A 21592-nucleotide genomic window follows, 5' to 3' on the forward strand; every position below is an offset into this window, starting at 1 on the left:
CTTTCATCTGAAACCCAGGGAATGGTTGGAATTTTTCCCACCAGTCCCAGCACAATTAGCAATCCTGTTGCCACATGCTGGGGAAGATACTTTTGTCAGTATGACATTTTGGGTCCCTTGTTAGAGAGGTAAAGATAAGGTTACACAGAAGTTTCAAAAACAGGGTAGAAACACAGTTTTCCCTCTGGCTACCACAGGCAATCGAGGGAGAAACTGCAGAGCAGTCTTTTTCCTGAGATGAAAGGAAAATACAAGTTGCTGTGCCTTTTGCCTGCCTCACACCTCTGAGTCTGGGACCAAAGCTACCCCCGTGCTAAAGAAGAGAAATGCGTCCCACCCCCAATGAGCTGAGGTAAACCGCCAACCCAACACACTGAGTAGCAGCAAAACCTACCACCCAGGAAGGAGTGACTCACAGCAGGAGGAGAGGGGAACAGATGCAGGGAGTACATCTACCATAGGACCTGCCTCTGCAGCAGATGTTCAAAAGCCCCTGAAGGAGACTGGCTTGCAGTTTCAAACAGAGAAAACACAGAAGTTATCCAGCATGATGTGGCAGCATCCAAACTGGCTGCTCAACAACAGCTTGAATACTCATCTTGCCTATTCTCACCAGGGATTCTCTACCCTGCTTCATTCTGGATGTGGTACACTAGCTAGTTCAGAGTCTATCTAACCAAACACAGTATTCACACAGCCTGGTGTCTGAAGGCAGCTTGCAATAGACTCCACCCTGCTTGGAGAGCCAACATAACCAAACACTGCAATGGAGGACAGATCAGAATTTATGCCTAGCAAACTACTTCCAGTTCACTAAGGAAATTCCACCACGGAAAAACTTCCAGGCTCTAAAGTCATTCTGCAGAGCAGGCATTTGGGACAGATTCACGCTGTCATAGTGGACTGCATCCTGAGTCCAAGGTGCCCTAGCACAAATGTTCCTGGGAAAGGTGCTTTGTAGAAACCTCCTTGGACCAACAATAGCAGGAGTAATGGAATGAGAAATGAAGGGCTCCAGCAAACAGTTCCTGCCAGCTCACAGCAAGAAGACAAATTTTGCTCCAGACATTCGTAGCAGGAATCGCTTCTGTGCCCCAGTTTAAGGGCACATATTATACAAGTGGCTGACAGGTCTAGCAATGGGATAGTGACCTGTGGGGGACAATGGAACAGTGTATAAGGCAAAATAATTTCCAACACCTTCCTTCATATCTTTGCTGGTCCTGCAAGACAGACTGGAACAAACAGCAGGAAAATAATCCCATCTAGCATGGTTTCGAGCAAGGTCTCTGTAACACAGGTATTAAAACTATACTGACACTAACTTCTCCTGTGAGGTGTTTCTAGTCCTATTATTCCTTTTAAAAGCAGGTTGATAGGTACCTTTATCCCTGGAGAAACCATCAGACATAGCTTGTGGTATCCAGTCGTACCTCCCAAGTGAAAATATCCATTTTAGTCTAGTAAGAGTAATCTCAGAATTCCTGCCCAACCTTTAGGATATGTAGGCTGGTAGACACTAATCCAGGGAGAAAACACAGTATCAGTGTCTTGAAGTTGAGCCCTTCTGAGTTTCTTGCCAAGAACTAGACTAGATGTGAGGGACACTGGCTACCTCTGAAACTCTGCTCATCACACTGACCCTTCTTCCTTACCATTTATAAACTCATCTGAGGTAGACAGAAGACTAATGGGAAAATTCCCACTCCACTCTGGCCTCAGATCCTGACTGGTGAGCATCAGTCACTACCACCCCTGCTATCTTCTCTCTTGGAAATAGGTCTTTCTCTGCAGGCTGGTTGGGAGGAGAATTTCAAACTGACTGATTGGGATTATATGGAGCATATCTCCCTGTGCTGACCGCCCCAAACTGCAGCCATAGACAGTATGAAAAATGGACTTTACAACAAAAAAAAAGTGCAGAAAAGCTTTCAGCTGCACATACATCCAGAGTAGTGTGAGTTCCCCTCCACGTCCTTGTCAGAGGAGCTGGATTCACTCCTGAAGGGGTAGTAAAGGGGTTCTCATGACATACTGAGGAATTTGATTCCTTTCCCATTTCTGGCACAGAATCTCTGGATCCTGCTGAGCAAGTCAGACAGCTTCATGTATCTTCAGAGGGTCTCCATTAGTGTGTTATCCTCATGTTCACAGGTTTAGACCTCAAGAGTTTGATTTGCTGAACTGCTGATCACTCAAACCTGCTAGGGAAATCGAAGGGTTGTGCTGTCCGAGTAGCAGAGTTCACATGATCTTAAGCTACCCTAGCACCTGAACTGTCCTTATCTAACAGACCTTAATGCTTCTGTTTAATTAGCCACAGATTTGAAATGCAAAAAAAGTTTTTGAACAGTGAGAAGAATATAGTATTAGGGCAGCTTGTTGATTTGTGGTAATTAGGAACAAGAACCCAAATCTGGTTTACAGATGCAGTATCATGGGGCCGATGACTCAAATAAATGGTCCTTCCCAGTTCTGGACTCATACTGCGATCCCAGTAGGGTTCCCTTATATGCTTCTATAAAGCCTTGCTGAAGCTGCCAGGAGAGCTGTCACCTTTGCAGCTCCAGTAAGCTGGGATGGATGCCTTGTATCTATCTCTGCTGCCTTGAATGCAGTATGTGCACAAGTCAGAGACAGAAAAACAACTGCTTTGTATTACAGCAAGATTATAAAAATGCAAAGGAACATTGATAGGAACAAAATAGTGTCTACAATGACACTAGCTAGGACAAAACTAATGAATGGCTGTCCTCTGGGCAAGCATTAATACTTTTTCCATGGTATAGTGTTTCACTATTAAATACTTACGGGAAGTTTAACACTTCCCTCTGATGCATGTGGCACTGGCTGGAAACAGAAACTGCTGCAATCTGAGATGGCAGTCCTTGAATTCACAGCATTTGCAGAGGGCTTAAGGAGTAGCTGCAGTTCAGAGGTTGGGGTTTTTTTTTTTGCTGTAGCAGATGAGAAGGCCATAGGGGACTCAGGGTGAACAGGAACGAAAGAGCTCACTCATTTCTCTCCTGAATTGAGAGTGGAGAGGTGGGTAAGGCTGCTTCAGCCTAGGTAAAGCTAATTCAGCCTACACTGTGACGCCATTTGGTGTCAGTTTTGTCGATTTCTGGCTATGCTTAGAATCAGTCATCAACGACTCATACCCCGGGACTCAGGTGGGCATATCAAGAGCAGGCGATCTGTCTACAGAAGGCAGCTGAAGGCCACACAAGGCAGGATATCCAAGGTACAAGTAAAATGGTGTGTCCTTGCAACATGATGCCAGTCATTTCCTTCTCTCCTCAAGTCCTTCAGAGATGCCTGAATCACTATTTTCCAAACAGTAGGCAGAGATAAGGAGGAAAGCAAAAGTTTAACTGGGCACAGAAAGTTATTTCCCTATTCTTTGTCTTTTACAATACTAAGACTGGCAAACACAGTTCCTTTTCCTTCACCAGTACTTCTGTGACAGATCAGCTCTGGCAAATCCTGCTGCAGTAACTTTAGATGTTGTCATTTTCTGCTGTTTGCCTTGTTCCTCAAAACAAGGTTATTGCCTTAAAGCCAGCGAAAGGAGAAAAGAAGAAGTGCCTCTACCTTACAACCAGGCATTAAGCAGCATAACCTGCTGAGAAATGTGTGGGGACATTCTTACTTCTTTGCTGTGAGAGGGGAAAGCTGTATTGCAGACACACTATCCTGTTCTGCTCACAGTTATAGTAGAGGCTTCATCCTACAGTAATGAATGTCTAGAGATGGGAACACTTTAAATGACCACAGCCAGTTAGTTTAGCTGAAGTGACTAGGGAATGAAAGCATATCAAATGTTCGTGTAAGTACATTTAAGGTGAGAAGCTCAGCTTGAGTTTTCAAAAATACTGCAGCAGCAACTCTTAGCTGCAGACTTACTCATTCATCTAGTTGGGATGCCAGCATAAACCTCCCATATCTCTCCTCTTAATTATCTTACTGCTTGTCACAGTGCACCAGAAATGAAAATTCAACTTTTACACAAAGATTAGTATCCTGAAAGAGGAAAAAGGGACAGACCTACCTGAGAGCAGTGAAGATACACATTGGCTTAATTTTCCTGAACCTCTCTGAAGTCAGCTCTTAATATTTGGGAAGCTCCGCCATGGCCAGCCCTTGTCTCTGAAAGCACCCTCAAACATCCCTGTGTGTATCTTTAACAACACCTAAGCCCATGCATGGAAAGTACAGGTTAAGGCTGTATCAGATGAGTTGAGAGCTGCATGTATCATGCTTACCCCAGAGTGGGCATCTAAATAGAGCTCTTCCCATGAAACAGCACTCTGGGGGCCTGGCCCTGTACCTCAAATATCCTGCAGAGCTGGCCTGGGATGCTGTTTCATGTAGAACAGAAGAGATATTAGAGGCTCTTATCGCAGGGTTGATATTCTGTTTTATTCTTAGGCTTCCATGTGGTCACAGCGGGAGATGAGGATAAAGAGGAAGTTTCAAACCCGGGCACAGGTTTTTCTATGGGTCAGGAAAGGGGAGGGGTCAGCCTTCGCTTCTGGCCAATCCCATCGCAGGGGTCAGTCCATTGGTCTTGCAGGGGTTACAGGGTTAAAGGGACATACCATTCTTAAAACAGTAGGGTATTGGGTTACAACATCTCACCCTTTTTTTGTTTAAAAGAAGAGAGAAGGGTATTAGGTTGTTGAAAGGAAAACAAACATTTTAAAACATGTTAAAAGTCTCTGAGTCTGCCGGAAGGTTGTCTTCTGTGTCAGTTCTCTCTCCTCTCCGGCGGCGTCTTCTTTTCGAAGCAACTGCGACTTGCTTCTCTTCCTCTTCAGCTGGAGCTGGCTGTCTGGGGACAAAAGGCTTCACCCATTTCTGGGGAATCCACCGAGGGCCTGAGGGAGTGGATACGCACGCATAACCACGTCCCCAGGTAACAAGCTCATAGGGACCTTTGGTTTCCCAGGTTTCTGGCTCCCTAATCAAAACTGGTGGATGCTCAGACAGCTTGAACTGTTTGTCACTGTTAAAATGACGAACCACAGGAGGATTCATGTTTTCAAATGAACAGTTCAAGAAATTGATAGTGAACAGGGCTTTACACAGCTTCTGCTGTGGAGACATCCACACAGTTGAATTGCTCTGTCTAGCCAGAACATGCTTGAGCGTCTGATGTGCACGCTCAATCACAGCTTGGCCTGTGGGGGAGTGGGAGATGCCGGTCTTATGTTCCACTCCCCACTGCTGGACAAATTCCAGGAACGCCTTGGACACATACGCTGGGCCATTATGTGTTTTGATTTCCTTAGGGATCCCCAATACTGAAAAAGCTTGCACTAGGTGTTGTTTGGCATGCACAGCTCTTTCTCCTGCGTGGGCAGAGGCATAAACCGCACTGGAATATGTGTCAATGCTTACATGAACATATTTGAGGCGACCAAAACTGGGAATGTGTGTGATGTCTGTCTGCCACACCTCACAGCTGCCAAGGCCTTGGGGGTTAACCCCTGCACCTAGTGATGGCATGGCCTGGAGCTGGCAGCTGGGACAGGTGGCCACAATGGCTCGAGCCTGACTCCGTGTTAGCTTGAACTGACGGATCAGACCTGGCACATTCTGATGGTATTGCTGGTGGCTCAGCTTTGCCTGTTGGAAGATGTCTGGGAGGCGTGCTTGTTCAGCTGGGGTGGCAAGGGAGTCTGCCTGATGATTCCCTTCTGTGATCTCACCTGGCAAATCGGTGTGTGACCTCACATGCATCACATAGAACTGATGTTCTCTATGAGAAATTAGATAGATTAGTTTTGACAGCAACCTAAAAAGCTGCTCATTGTCAACCTCTTTGAGCACTGCCTGCTCCGCCCTGGACACTACTCCCGCTACATAAGCTGAGTCTGTTACCAAGTTGATTGGCTCTGAGAACTTCTCAAAAGCTCTTACCACTGCAGCCAGTTCAGCTACCTGAGGCGAACCCTCCACAAACTCAACATCAGCTTCCCAATGCTGAGTCTGAGGATTTCTCCAAGTCATCACCGACTTGTGGGAAGCCCCAGAAGCGTCTGTGAACACTGTGAGAGCTTTGAGTGGTCTCCGACTCCTCTTCTTACGAGGAATGAGGTGGAATTCCTCATTGAACAGCTTGTGAGACGGGGCATGGACTGATATTTGTCCACTGTAGCTGTCCAGAGACAACTGGAGACTGGCATTGCTCTGAAGCAAGTGCTCGAACATCTCCTTTGTCAGCCTCTCAGGAGAGTTCCTTCCCTCCTCAGAGAGTTTGACTGGTGAATACAAGTAAAGTCACAACCTGCCAGCTCATACAGTCTCATCCTTGCCTTACGAATCAGCTGAGCTATGAGTTCTTGTGGTTTTGTGATGGTTTTGGATCTTTGGTGGGAGAGGAAGACCCACTCTATGATTAAGAGCGAATCTCTCTGCCCCTCGGTCCACTGGAATATCAAACCGTGTAAGTGTGGTAGTTTTTCCAGAATTATGAATTTGAAAGGCAATTCAGGCTTGTAGCGATGAGCCTGCCTCTCTGCTAGAGCTTTCTGTACCTTTTCGATTGCAGTTTTTGCCTCTGGGGTCAGTTCCCTGGGAGAAATCAGCTCTCTCTCCCCCTTCAATAAATTGAAAAGGGGCTCTAGGTCCTCATTAGTGAGGCCTAGCCAGGGCCTAACCCAATTCAAAGACCCACACAAGGAATGGAGATCTGCTAAGGTCTTTGGATTACAATTAATGTCCAATTTCTGAGGAACAATGGTCCTTGCAGTGATTTCCAGGCCCAGGTACTTCCAAGGTGGCATCCTTTGGACTTTATCCTCCTGCAATTGAAATCCAGCAGAGGTTAAAACCTTAACCACTAGGTCAAGCGTGTGTTGGAGTATAGAGTCATCGGGGGCACACACAAGCAAGTCATCTACATAATGTAGGATGATAGCTTCCTTTCTCTGAGCACGCACTGGGGACAGCAATGAGGCCACATACCACTGGCATATGAAAGGACTACACTTCATCCCTTGAGGGAGCACTTTCCAGTGGTAGCGCTTCATTGGGGCTTCTCTGTTGATGGTAGGAACAGAGAAGGCAAACCGTGGAGCATCTGCTGGGTGTAAAGGGATTTGAAAGAAACAGTCCTTAATATCTAAAACTGCCAATTTCCAATTTTGAGGGAGCATCGTTGGAGAGGGCATCCCTGGTTGAAGTGATCCCATGTCTACTATAATTTTGTTTATTTCCCGGAGATCATGTAACAATATCCATTTGTCCTTCCCTGGTTTCTTAATTACAAATACCGGAGAATTCCAAGGGCTTGTAGTTTCTTCTATGTGTCCTTTTGCCAATTGCTCTGCTACAAGCTCCTCCAGCGCCTTAAGTTTTTCTTTACTCATCGACCACTGAGTTGTCCAGATTGGAGAATCATCTAACCATGTCAATTTGTGGGCAGGGCGCTCCTCAGTGGCCGCCTTTAAAAATCCTGAGAACTTTTGGGGATTACCATTTTCATTCCCCACTGAGACATGGTATCTCTTCCCCACAGGGGGCACTTATAGTCTGTAACAAACGGACGGACACTAGCTATTTTTCCATCTGGCCCCTCAATTTGCACGATGCTTTTTGATATTTTAGCCAATTTGATTCCTCCTATACCTTGGATTTTGCCTGCCACGGGTTGCAATTCCCATTGTGACGGCCACATCCTTTGGGGTATGATCGTCACATCTGCCCCTGTGTCCAGCACCCCCTCCACATGGAGATGGTCTGAACCATGGGTCAGATTGCATGCCACAGAGGGTTTTTCCTCACCCACCACCTCTGCCCAATAGACTTCAGGTGATTTTCCTTCTGCTGTGATTTCCTTTGGAACAGGGATGGCGTGGGTGAGGATTTGCCCCTCGTTCAGGTAATAAGGTGGTTGTGAGCAGCGTGCTAAGAGAACGAAACCTGAGACATTTTCCTTCTTGGATAATGGAAGTAATTCCATCTCCAAGGGTGTGTGTGCTGTGTCCCCCATGACTAAATACTCACAGCGCAATTCCAAATGCAACAATGTCAGGTCCAGTGAATTGCTAGACAGGTCCACTGTAATCGCTGTCCACTCTGTTGACATAAAATAAACACCTTTAGTGGTCTTAAGATTTAGACGACCAAAAGGCGTCCAACCCTTGCTAATTGAATATTTAACATTAATGCTATCATTAACCCCCACACCATTTGTCCCGTCCTCCCCCTTATTTTTAAAGAGAGACGTTTTTTCCCGTGTGGAACCCACAGTATTTATATCTTCGCGCGTGATTATATTTATGGCGGGTACGCGCTGTACACCTAGTTTTTTTGTTTGTTGGTCTTCTTCTGCTTCTGGTTGTGTGGGCAGTCCCTTGCATAGTGTCCTGGTTTCTTGCACTGGAAGCAGGTGATATGCTGCAGCTGTTGTGGTGGTACCGGTTGCTTCCTTGGTCCTGGTGTCATAGCTGCTGCAGACCTTGATTGTGCTGGTCCTGGATTTCTCTCTGGTGCACTGAACAGTTCTGCTTTTCTGGTGCAGGTTTCTATCATCTGTGCTAAGCTAGGTGGTGGGTCAAGGGGAAGACTAAGTATGACCCTGCGACATGATTCATTAGTGTTTTTCTGAGCCATCTCCTTTAATAGCTCTGCCTGCACCTTTGGGTCCGAGACTTGTCTCTCCACCTGTGCACGGAGGTGATCCAGAAACTGCAAGAAACTTTCTGAAGGAAACTGTTTAATATTAACATAACTACCTGTAACTTCAGCAGTAGGTAATTGATGGAAAGCTTTTTCTGCTGCTAGAGAGAGCTTATCCAAAACAAATTTAGTTAATAAACGTGCCTGTTTATCAGGGTTTTCAAATTGTCCCTCTCCTATTAGGTGTTCCTGTGTAATATCATTATTATCCTCATCTTTTGCACTTTCTGGGCTTTGTTGTAGTTCCTGCAAAAGTACTCTTAAAGATCATTTCCAAATGCTTTCCCACAATTCGAATTCCGAAGCTGAAAGTAAACATCTGAATAAATCCTTAATATCATTGGGTACCATCTCATTAGAACTAAATGTTGCTCTTAAAAATCCTTTAAACATTTCACTGTGTCTACCAAATTCTCTTTGAACCTTACAAATTTCCTTTTTATCTTGGTATGTCAGTGGCTGATATGTTCTCCTGCCATTTCTCCTATCCATATAAATGACAGGAGCCACAGACGGAATCTGAGTTTCCAGATCGAGGGTTTTAGGGATGGGCTCTATTCCTCCCTCTGCTCTGGGTTGTGTTATCTGTTGATAATGTGCCTCCACAGAGACAGTGTCCTGAGCGATGGGCGGTGCCGAGGGCCTTATCTCAGAGGGAGGTTGTGTAAAAGCTGTAGAACCAGTTCTCCCACACCCACCCCCACCCCCCTCTGTGCTAGCCTGATAGCTTAGGGGAGGGGATGGCCAAACCTGAATAGAGTGAGAATTGCCCTGAATACCCAGGGGCCAGGATGGGTTTGGGGAGGGGTTTGAGGGTGTTAGCAGGGGAGAAGGAGTATTATGGGAAGAAGAAGAGTTGAATGCCATGTGGCTGGAGCCATTTTGGGGTCTGCTTTCAGCAGGAGACACGTGGCTGATAGCCTGAGTTAGAGAGACAGAGGAGTCAGATTTCTTAAGTGAAGAGGGAATATTACATGCAGAGGGACAGATACAAGAACTGGTTGACTCTGAAGCAGTTTGCTGTGGCTGGCTGTTATTTTCTGTTTGAACTAACAGTTTTCTAATTTGCAAAAATATTGGGATGAACATTAAGGCTTTTTTATCCCCATTTTCGACTTTTAAAGTTAATAAATCTCCAATTTCATTCCAAAATAAAACTGAATTCATATCTGCCAATTTAAGATCAGATCTTTCTACAGACAGCCACTTAGCAAAGCGTTCTAGTTTTCTGTTAGTAATATTCACATTTGCAATCTTAAAAAGTTCTCTAATTTGTAAAGCCACGCTCTTTTTCAAATTAGAGTGCTGGGAGCCCATATTTCCACAGCAAGTTACTCTAATATCTCACTACAATGCACAGTTAAAACACAGTAAGAGAAGGCTGCTAGCTGCCAGCAAAACTGGCACCTCCTCCACAGAGACTGTCTGGCTGCAGCAAAAACGGCGCCTCTCTTTGAAATCAGCTGTCTGGCGTGATACTGTACACACGGCAGAAACTGTTTCAAGGTGGCCTTGCTACCCCCACCAGCGTCTCTGGCTGCATACAGCTCCAAAACCCCCAGGGCTGACGCTGTGCAGCCCAACCCCCGGCACCTCGATGTTACAGAGAAAGCACCTCAAAATCCCCCTCCCCACGGAGGAAAATTTATACTTACCAATCTGTACGAAGTACCAAGGAGCCGAAAAACTGTACTTTGTAATCTGTTCCGAAATCTGCTCACCCTTGGGCTGGATGAGTTGTAGATTCCCCCCCAGTAAGCTAAACCTGCTAGTAAGCAAGTTTCGCCCACAGGGCAGTTGACTTCCTGTCGGCTTCCTAACCCTTCAAGGGTCACAGCCTCTCACGTGGGTTTTAATTTAAAAAGCACCACGGACCGGGCGCCAATCGAAACAGCACTCTGGGGGCCTGGCCCTGTACCTCAAATATCCTGCAGAGCTGGCCTGGGATGCTGTTTCATGTAGAACAGAAGAGATATTAGAGGCTCTTATCCCAGGGTTGATATTCTGTTTTATTCTTAGGCTTCCATGTGGTTACAGCGGGAGATGAGGATAAAGAGGAAGTTTCAAACCCGGGCACAGGTTTTTCTATGGGTCAGGAAAGGGGAGGGGTCAGCCTTGGCTTCTGGCCAATCCCATCGCAGGGGTCAGTCCATTGGTCTTGCAGGGGTTACAGGGTTAAAGGGACATACCATTCTTAAAACAGTAGGGTATTGGGTTACAACATTCCCAGGATCTAAAAGCAAAACTAGGCTCGAGTTCCCACTGCCCCGTTCCTGTTTCTTTGCTAGTATTCTCCCTGCACAGCCCAGTCAGCAGAGATGTGTAACACTGTGAATCAGTGCCAAGTGCTGGCCACAGCACATGACATTGCTGACACAGCAAAGTTGTCTCCTTGGGCAGAAGGTATCCACCGGTGCCGCTAGAAGAGAAATATACTTTCTCCCAGGAGTGGGGAACAGAGAGTCAGGGTTAGGAAGATGAAATTAAAGCAGGTCTGCAAAGCTTTGCTAAGACACTCACTTCTACTTTCTGTTTGCTGAGACATAAAAAATACATTAACATCCCAGCAACTTTGTAAATGATTTATGGTCTAAAGAATAAATTTATTCCTTCTCTTCTGGCTAAAAAAAAAAAAAAAAGAAAAAAAAAGTACAAAAATATTGCAATAATGATAAACCTCTTAATAAGGGAAAACAACTCAAGATTTAAATATATTCAGTGGTATATTGAGTGGGAAGGAAAGAGTCCATAAGGAATAAAACTGAAGTCCAGTGAGGGGAGTTGGCACAGGGGAAGGCAGGATGAATGGTGGGCAGGCTGGAACATAAAACTCGTGTGGTGGGGAAAGGCAGCAGCATGGAGTGCACCTACCAGACAACTGTCAAATTCCACTGCAAATATCCCAACCTATGGTTCAACCAACTGCTTGTACCCCAAGCATCAAGAGCTATGTCCATATTCCTCAAAAAAGAGGAAAGCAGAGGGTGATAAATAAAAAAAAGTGTAGGGCTTGCCCTATTAGACACAGTCTGGGTGAAGATCCAGGGACTCGCTAGATGCTGCATCTTATCTGCCTCCCTTCAGACACCATTAACCTCATCTGGGAGTCCTCAAGTAAGTTCCCTGCAAGAGGAGTTTAAGCTGGGCCAGACCTAGCTCAGGTTGGAGTGGGGCTGAGGACAGGTCCAGGAAGGAGAGTATTAGGAAGACGACTGTGGGGTTGTGGTAGTGGAATGGAAACTGGGATGTGGGTTTGGGAAGTTCAGGGGTCCATGGCAGTGAGATTTGGAGATAGGAAATAACTTCCAAGAAATGGCTTCACTTCTCCAAGCCAAATGCAGGAGAGCTCCTCCAAATATTTTTTGGGGCCACCTCACCTGTCTTCCCCTGTTACTGGGATATTCCATCACCATCATCACCCCGTGGTTGCTTATGTTGGCCTATGGGGGATTATGATGGGCACTCTCCTTAACAAAGGGGTGACAAACATAACACAAAAAAAATATTAAATATTTTAAAAATTTGGATCATATAATTTAAAATATTTAAATATATTAAATAAAAGCAACCCCCAAGGAACCAACATCCCAAGCCCTTTCTGAGAAGAAAATTTTCATTAATAGACTGATACAATTTTTCTTGAGGTCAGAAGAGACTGTCATTAGGATGAATATCAACTTCTTAAAGGATTTGGTCCAGCAAACCATATGTTTTGGTGAGACAATGCCAACAAGTTGGTTATTTGCTTTCCACACCCATTTTGTGTCTTGTGTATGAAACACTCTCATCCTGTGGACTGAACAAACTTTGCAAGTGGAAGGATACTCGGCCAATGTTTGTTGTTTACCACGCCTTTGAGCTCCCTTAAAGCTTTTCTGCTCTGTGACCTGACTGAGTCCTGCTTCACCAAAGCTGCCACCTGTATAGCCAGCAGGAGCCCACCTGGAGCCAGGGCTGCTCAGCCAGACACAGATGCCTGGGTGCATTTGATATCTCCTAGAAATTCCACTAAAGGCAGGTAAGTCAGTGGAAATATATTTAAAATGTATGTTTAAAAATTTGGTACGAGTTTAATTATCTTGCCAAACTGGGGTTTAAAAAAATTCCTGTAGCTTGTTCATAGGAGAGAGAGCCTTTAAGGCTTAAGAATGTGGAAAATCACAGTGAAATATCCCTGTCTCCAAACAAGACTGATTAAAGTCTCTCAAATCAGTCAGATTAAAACTAGTTACACGGGCATACTCAAATATATTAGACTTCTATATCTTAAACTTCATTAATCCCAAAACATTTTGGATTTAAAATTATTAAAATTTTTAAAAACAAGCAAACATAATGGAAACAAAAAAAGGCAGGTTCTTTTTCATTTAAGTTGGAAAGAAAGGAAAATCCAAATTTGTCTTGCTCTGGCGAATGTCATGCCAGTAATTGAATGTTACAGTTTATGAGTTGAGCTGTCTAAGAGAGATGGTAAAAGGACAATTTTCCACTGGGAAAAGAAGAGTTTTCATTAAAATCAAAATAGGTTGTAAGAACATCAACATTGATGATACTTCAATGTGAAGACGAAACAAATTGCTTTGATTTCTCCATTTAATTATGGCAATATTGGCACGCTTCAGTTCAAAAAGGTAAAAACACCTTTTTTCAGTCCATCTGTTGTGGGCTGGCGAGGTTTAGAAATTTTTCCCATTATTATGTTAAGCTAGCCGGGATGGCTCCCCTATTAGCCGTTAAGAGCTGAAGACAAAGGAATGGCCGAACCAGCCCGATGACTCCATTAGGGAAAGGTGGAGTCCTGCTTTTGTCCTTCGGCGGGTAGGAGGACACTGGGAGCTCGCCGGCCGAACTGGAGAAGAGAGGTTGCTTTCTCCGTGGTTGGGATCAGGCTTTTTGGATTCAGACTGCTAAAGCTTTCCTGCTTCCTCTGAACAAGTGGGAACTGGGACGCCCACGGTGAGCAGAGTTCTTTCCTCACTCTTTCTTCCACCTGGGGCGATGCCGCCACCTCGCTCCCCTGCTCCTGCAGCAGCCGCGACTGAGAGGCCACCTGCCCTGCTCCATCGGACTGTGTGGAGGAGGAGAGTCATAGGTGACTGAAAAAAGGGACTGGGACTGAGTTCTGTTCTGTTCTGTCACTGTTTTTTTTCTTTCATATAGCTGATGCTGTTTTTGTTTGTCTTATAAATATATCAGTAAAGAACTGTTATTCCCAACCTATACCTTTTTTGTGCCTGAGAGTTCCTGAATTTCCTTTTCCTGGCAATATTGTCCCTTTAAACCGGGACACCATCAAACCATTTGAATCTTTGTCATATATTTAGATATTACATAAATTCTGACTGCATAATTTTTATTCAGTACCAGTGCAGTGAATACAGACATGCATGCTTAATATGCTCTGGCCTTTCAACATCATGTGAATAGTCTCTTTTCCCAGTGGAAATTTACCCTGATTTTTGGTCCTTCCATCACAGAGAGGTACATTAGGACTTCCCTGGAATAAATGTCCGGTTTATTATTTGCTTTAGCTACAAACAACTCCATCAAAGTTTTCTCATGGGAACACCCAGAATTCTGGAGCTGTAGATGTTTCCATGTGAAGTTTGGTCCCCCTGTGGCTCAAGGGGACCCACACTTTGCAGTCCTTTCCCAGGAGTCACTCCAAGCTCCCTGCACTCTGGAAGTGCAATCTTTCTAACCTGATTACAGCAAAACCCAAATGGTACAATTTTTGTTGACTATAAATCAGTTTCCAACACTCCAGTTGTTTGGGCTAATCATTTCCACATTGTGTGTTGGAACCAGGACCAACAGATGAAATGTACACAGTCAGATTAATACAAATCTGCTGTCCATCTGCTATGTGTCCTTTTGGCATGTGCCAGCACAGGGTGCAAAGTGAAATATATCCTAGAGCTGAGAGGCTCTCCCTGCTCATCGAGTACCCAGAGCTGAAGCATCTGCAGCTCTAAGCATCCAAGCAAAGATCACTGAGCCTGATTTTTCCCAAATGCTATGCACTTTGCCCTCCAGCCAGTGCCAGTCCTCCAGAACTCAAATTGTGTACAGCAAATCATGCTGAAAAACTCAAATGCAGAAAGTTGCACTGATAGCTCTAAAATATGTTAGTAAGGAATGCAGACACCATTTTGCAGTGAGAAAAACCAAGATGGAGCGAAGATATAACTCACCCAAATGCCATGAAGCAGGTCAGTGGTGATACAGGAACAAAACTTTAGAACCTGATTCACGGGCCTTGCTCTGCTTATTAATACCTCTCTCCAGCACTGTAGCAGGAATTAGTATTGAGTTCAAATTAACACACACATGCCTTATCAATGAGAAAAAAGAAAAAAAGAATAGCCAAGAAGGTTCACTGTGTTTAGCTCTATTAGAGGCCAACATGATTCTAAGAGCAAACATGTTTTGCAAGCAGCCCTGGTCCAAAGCACTCCAGTCTCGGAGGCACAAAGCAGGCACCCTCAAGGAACTATCAAATGCTTATCAAATGCCTCAAACTTCTTGAACAGATTTTCAAAAAACACAGAGTACAATCATGACATGCTTGAAATGCAGAAAGGAGATTGCGAATGCAGATGCCGCTGTTGCTGTACCTGACAATGTACCTCCCTCTTTAACACCAAGATCTGAGAGTTAACAACGGATAACCAAGCCTCATAGTACCCTCTGATTTTATATTTACTCTCTCTTCTTCCCTTCCCATGATGTCCTGAATTCTCTTTTACAAAAGCTGCTAATTTTTGAAAACATAAAACTGCTACAAGCTTCCCTTGTCTTTTAGAGTAAAAGTCTCAGCAAAACATTTTGTAGATTTTTCCCTCTGTAACAGAAGTAAGCAGTTGCTCATGCCCAAGCAGCAAAGTACACAACTGCTCTGAACTAACATTTTTTCCTGCACAGCTGGATCAGTTTTTCACGCAGACGTTGTTTCTCCTGCCAAGTCTAAGAGCACACAGAGCAGCATTAATATGAAAGAGCTCGATAGGACACTGGTTTAATAACCAGTTGAAAACTCCCCAAGCACAGCCATTGTGTTGGGTTTTCCCTTTCTTTTGTTTTGGGGTTTTTTTTTGTTTGCTGGTTGTTGGGGTTTTCTGTTTTTTTGTTTGGGGTTGGTTTTTTTGTTTGGTGATTGTTTGTTTGTTTGTTTGTTTGTTTGTTTGTTTGTTTGTTTGTTTTTATGCACCCATCAGGGAGCGGGAAAAAATAAAGGAAAATAGAACAAAACAATTAGAAGCCACTGAAGAAAGTATTTCCCTTTCGGGATAAATATCCTTTCTGAAATTTGAAACACATGTTAATCTTTAATGTTAAACCATAGATTAAAAATTAATTTAAAAATCTCACCCGTTGGAACACTTACAAGTCCACTGCATTATTAAAAGCTCAGATCGGTGCTACTCTGCATAAAGAAGTCTCCCCAAACTGTTTCTTTTCTCTTGAAGCCAAAAGCAGGTACTCACTGCTCTCCCCAGGTATCCCTAAAACTCAGAGAAAACTACTTGTGGTTCCCAAGAGCTGGGAAAGGCTGAGCCCTCAATTTTACTTACTTTTTTGTTCTCCTTTCTGTTTGCCCAGAGGGGGAACCAAAAGACCAGGCAGCATGTGTAGAGGTGTTCCAGTTTTCATAAGCATTTTTGGAGCCATGGCTCTCTTACCAGCTGCTGCCTTACAGCTCTGCAGGAGGCTGAGCAGGAGATTTCCATCTCTAGAGTCTGTGCTACCACATCGTTTAGCATAAGGAGTAAAACTTTTTCTTTAAGCATCACTGTTTTTAACAGCTGCCTCAGCACAGTTACTCTAGCAGTTACCATCAAAAAATAGCCTCTCTCCTACGCTCTTTTCTGCACTCTAAGGCTCGTTTCTCTCCAAATCCTCCACCTGAGACCATCCTCAGGAGGCTGCCTTCACCTTCAGCCAGCTGGATCCATGCCATAGTGCCAGCTGAGGGGAGTGTTGCCCACGCACCTCCTGGGCGAGGGAGCTACAGGGGTAGCCAGCACAACTTGACCCTCCAGATGCTGCCAGAGGAGAGGACATCTCATATGCAGTCAAGACTGCTACCTGCTGTGTGATAGCTACTGTGTGAGAATTGATAGGCTACACTGCCCCACATGCAGGCACCCCAAATATCACTACGCTCTGGGTAAAAATCCATTCCTAGCTTTAAATCAGTGCTTATATTCAGGGAGAAAAGTAAATAAAATTTAAAAGAAAAAATGCACAGAAGGGTTTAAAACCCTACAAATCGCACTTGTTTCTCCCTTATTTATCATATATTTTTCTACCATAGTTGCTAATGGAAACAATAATAATCACCATAGTAGAATCATGCTTTGGCTTCTTTCCCAGATTCTTCTCTTGTACACCAGGCAGTGAAGTCATTCTATCTCCAAAAGTTCACAGAGATCTGGTTTCACAGAAGTGTCACCAAGAAAGGTTTTGATAGCTTCCCAGAAGAGTTAAGGAGCAGGGTCCTTGACTTGGGACAGAAGAGTGATAGGCAGAAAGATAAAAAAGTGGCAAATCTCCACTATACTTTGCCAAGAGTAGAAAGCAAAAAAAACAACAATTATGAATTAACACAAAATTCAGCACACAAATAGTCCTGCTCAGGATGCCAACATGTTCTCCCAGCAGGATCTGAGCACCACCGGGACCCAAGGGAGGCAAGGAGCAATAAGCCCAGGTGATGTACCTATGCTTGTGCAGAGCCAGACATGAACCCTCACTCTCTGGCTTGGTAGTTCGTCTTCCAAGTCATCTCTCCTTCCACATATTCAGTCTTCTACTTTTAAATTCATGGGCCCATCAAGTCAGATTACAATTAAAACTCTGCAAGTATGGCAAAATATATTCATGAACATCTGTTTGAATAATAAGTCTGAATTTGCTTCAACAGTATTCATCCGACCTGCTTTCCTTGACTTCTGAAAGTGCTCACACCAGCTCTCTCCAGTTCAAAAATGACAACAAAAGGGAGAAGCTGCTGCACTCACATAAACAGGAAGATGATTTTGCCTGGTGGAGGAGGGATTTCCAGCCTCTTGTGCACAGGCCTTTCAAGTGTTGCAGGCTGCTTCTCAGACTCCATGAAAACCAGTTTAGGTAAATCAGCCTGAAGTCAGAAAGCTAAAACTTACTTCATCAAAGTCTGGTCTGCCACTGAAAAATGTGTATTTGGATTTGAAACCTGGGTTCTGCAGTTTTTACCTGCTGGGAGAAGAGAGATAGCCACTCATGGTGAGACCATACCTGCTCCTGTGGCTCTCAAAGGTGCAGGTAAGTATCCCTCTTACTCCTCATCCCTCTGCCTTCCAATCAGACCTGCCAGTGGAACTGCTAACTCTCTCTCTAACACAGTTTTTGCAAAAAGATCCTGGTTAATAGGTAAGAGCAGTTTATTTTCTACCTTAGGTCACACTGAAAGGATCAGGCTGAAGACCAAGAATGCAGGCAGCCATGCTGTCCACCTGAACTGAAGGTAACCTTTGGCAGGGGAAGGGGAGTAGGGACAGCCTCTGACGTCTCCATCCACCTCAGCAGCTGTCCCAGTAGTACATCTGACTGCCTGACTCCTTTTCTCTGGCTGTGAATTGGGGCAGTGTCCCCTTACCCCATGAGTGCTTTATGCTGCTTGGGCATGGGGTCTTGAGGGAAAGCAGGAGAAAAAACAGAGGGACCCATGGAAGAAGCAAAACCACACCCTGAGGCATAGATGTAGGTAGAAAGCAACAAATACTCAAAGAGACAGGTTGCAAGCTAGAATATGACCCTGGGGAAAGCATTTGTTGAAGGGCAGAGAGGAATAAATACAACAGTGTGCACTTGATGGCTACTTATGGAGGTAAATCAGCATAGCTTAAAACACACACCCCACAGAGATACATGCAGAGGCTGCCCACCAGGGGCTTCTGCAAGAGCCCCATATCTGCACAGATAATTTGCTTATCTCTAACCAGCATGCAGAATGGTTAAAGAACAATACAGAAGGACAAGAGCAGTGTCTGAGCAGGAGGAACCAAGAGTTTAAGAAAGACACTGGATAAATCCTAGAACCACAGAAGCCCAGAAAGAGTTGTCATTTGATGCTGCCACCAGAATGCTCTGTATGTTGATGGTAGACACAGGCCACAGGGAAGGAATTCAGCTCTAATGACAAGATGCTATTGTGGGAGGTTGTTTTGTACTGAGACTGGCACAAGGCTCTTGCCCATCCAGGGATGATTCCCATCAAAGGAACAGGTATTTAGATCTGCTTGCCAAGCTTTCATTGTAGCACAACCTACTGATATGTATTTCTGTACCTAAGTCACAAAAAGCTAAAGTGTTTTCCAGGCTCTAGGAAGCAATACAACAATGGAGTAGAAAACTTCTGCTTGGCTGGAAGACAGCATTGCTCCAGACAGCACATACAGCAATAATTCCTAACCACAGAGGACAGATGAAGAAAATACAGCTACCTTCAGAAATGGGAAATCTGTGGAATGAAACCAGGCTTCTATTAGTTTTTTGGCAAGAACATCCCTGGCTTAACATAATTAAATTAGTTTGGATCATACTTTTCCTTTTAACTGATCAAGAAGAATGGTGGTGCTGCCAACACATCCCCATTATATCTAAAATGAAACACTAGTCATGTCAGTGTGGGCTGGTGAGTAGTGGAAGTGCAGTGTGCAAGCTCCCTGCCATGACAGTACATTCCTCCCCAGCACACTAGAGCTGACAAAGCTATGCAGCCCCAGTTTGGTGTTTTGCATCTTCTGAGAAGTGAAAAACAGGAGATGGCAGAGTGGTTTTCCCCCTGTTTTCTGGATGCTTGGGTTTCTGACAGATTTCTCTGTGAAGGGCTACCCAAAAGCTCCATGGAACTGGAGTGTCAAACATGAACATTCAGTACCTAATTTGTGGTGTAAATCCTGTCAAACTAGATTGCATCTCTTTGCCCCTCCAAGGCATCCTAGGCTCTCTCCCTTCTGCAGGGGGATGAAGCTTTAAGGAATGACCAACTGTTAAAGCAAGCCTGCAAACCAGCAGGATGCACAGCGTATGCTCCAGTCAGGCATGCCCTCTCCTCCCGTCCGCCAGCTCCACATGCGCACACACAGTGGTCATCCAGGAATACATCCCAGGAGGCCTAATTAATTAACATATTTGAAAGCTCCAGGCGTCACCACACTGGAAGAAATGAGTGGTAACATTAGCATCTGAGCACAAGCTGTTTGGATTGAGTGAGGAAGGAGATGGGGCTGGAGGTGCTGCCTGGGGAGCATCCCAAAACCACAGAACCCTCTGCAGTGCTCTGCCATACTCATCTGTACTAGGTACAAACATACCAGAGGGGAAGGAGTATTATAATAATGAGAGATTGGGCAGGATTATGTGGGAACTCTAAAAGCACAGCAGATGCTTCTTTCTGCTCCCTGTGAAAGAAGAAAGTGATAATCGTAGAAGAAGGAAGGTAGGAAATGAGATAGAGATAGGGAGATACATCAAAGAGACAGAAAAGAAACCGAAGAAAAATAGATAGAAAAATGCTAAAAGATAAATATAGTATGCTTTTAATTTGCATGAAAAAAATAGTTCTCTTTTCCCCACCGATCATCTTTATTAGCAACAAAATTTGCAGTGAGATCTCTGACTAGCTGTCGCTATCTATCACTTGCTGTGACAACAGCAAAGGTCTGTAACAAACTGCTCCATAGAGGCTGTGAAAACTCCATCTCAGGCAGTCTTAAATGCAGGGCATAGGACTGACTGAGATTTAGCCTGCAACTTTGCTAAGCAGCATGCAGATCAGAATAGTGGTGCCTGAACTTCCGGCCCACAGTCCAGTCTTATTTTTGGAAAGTGGCTGAATGAAATCCCTGAGTTTCTCCTATTTATTAGAGTTTGCCTGCATAAGTGCTCACCTGTGTCCAAGACCACAGTCAATGAATCACTGGCCTAAAAAGGTGTCCCAAGATCAGAAGCTTCTGCGTACTTCAACTCTAGTGACAGTCTCCAGGACATGTGAAAGAGGTCACAGAAATAAAAAAAGATGTGTAGAAAGTCCACTTTCTCCAGGGACCTACAGCTTGTTCAGCAATAGTGCATGTGTTTTATGTAGCCATACTGGAAGGGACAACCACCCCAGTGCTTCCAAACTCCCTTTTCAACCCATCCACACCAACATACAACACAGAGCCTGAGAAGAAGCACATCAGACTGTGAACTCTGTCAAGTCAGGTCTTGGTTATGAGCAAGGAATTCAATGGCAACACTCTTGGAAGAGGAAGAGACTGGTAGGAGGCAATCTACTTTCACACCTCCTCCACGACACTCACAACAAGGTACATGGGAAAAGATGTGCATTGAAAGGCTTTTTCCTTGAATACCTGCTGCAACCCAAATTCCAACCAGAAGCCCAATCATGGGCTTGAGGCAAGACCCAGCAAAGCCACTGCTATTAAGAGGATGGAAAAAGCAGTAGATGACATGACACAGCTTTCTCAGACAGAGAAAAAGCATGCCTAAGAAAGTATCTGCCAAGAAAAAACATGTACCAGCTCCCCACTGGTATATTTTTAAGATATAAGCTAGCTTCAAATGCACAAGTAAGTGTCCTCAGCAGACACAGCACGGTGTCTGTTCTAGGTTTAATCCAAATAGCATGTTAAAAACAGCAAGAATGCCGCACTGGAAAGGACATTTCCTGATGGCAGCTCTCAGTAAGATATATGGCAGTCCCTCTGACTCTTACTCATATTGAACAAAATAGAAGCAGCAATGCTATCACAGTCTCCTTTGCCCAGACAAAATCCCCACATGCACTGGTTCAGCACGATAATCTCAACCAGCAGCTATCAAAGCCCCAGCTCCCAACCAGAAGCAATAGAGC

At 44.6% G+C, this 21592-nt stretch overlaps 1 protein-coding gene across 5 annotated transcripts in view; it reads right to left on the reverse strand.

Annotated features, from left to right (window-relative positions):
* Positions 1 to 21592, reverse strand: part of IGSF11 (immunoglobulin superfamily member 11) — a 113938-nt gene that overhangs the window by 12364 nt on the left and 79982 nt on the right. The window lies entirely within an intron of this gene.

This window comes from Catharus ustulatus, chromosome 2 (genome assembly GCF_009819885.2).
Source record: "Catharus ustulatus isolate bCatUst1 chromosome 2, bCatUst1.pri.v2, whole genome shotgun sequence".
Lineage (NCBI taxonomy): Eukaryota > Metazoa > Chordata > Aves > Passeriformes > Turdidae > Catharus > Catharus ustulatus.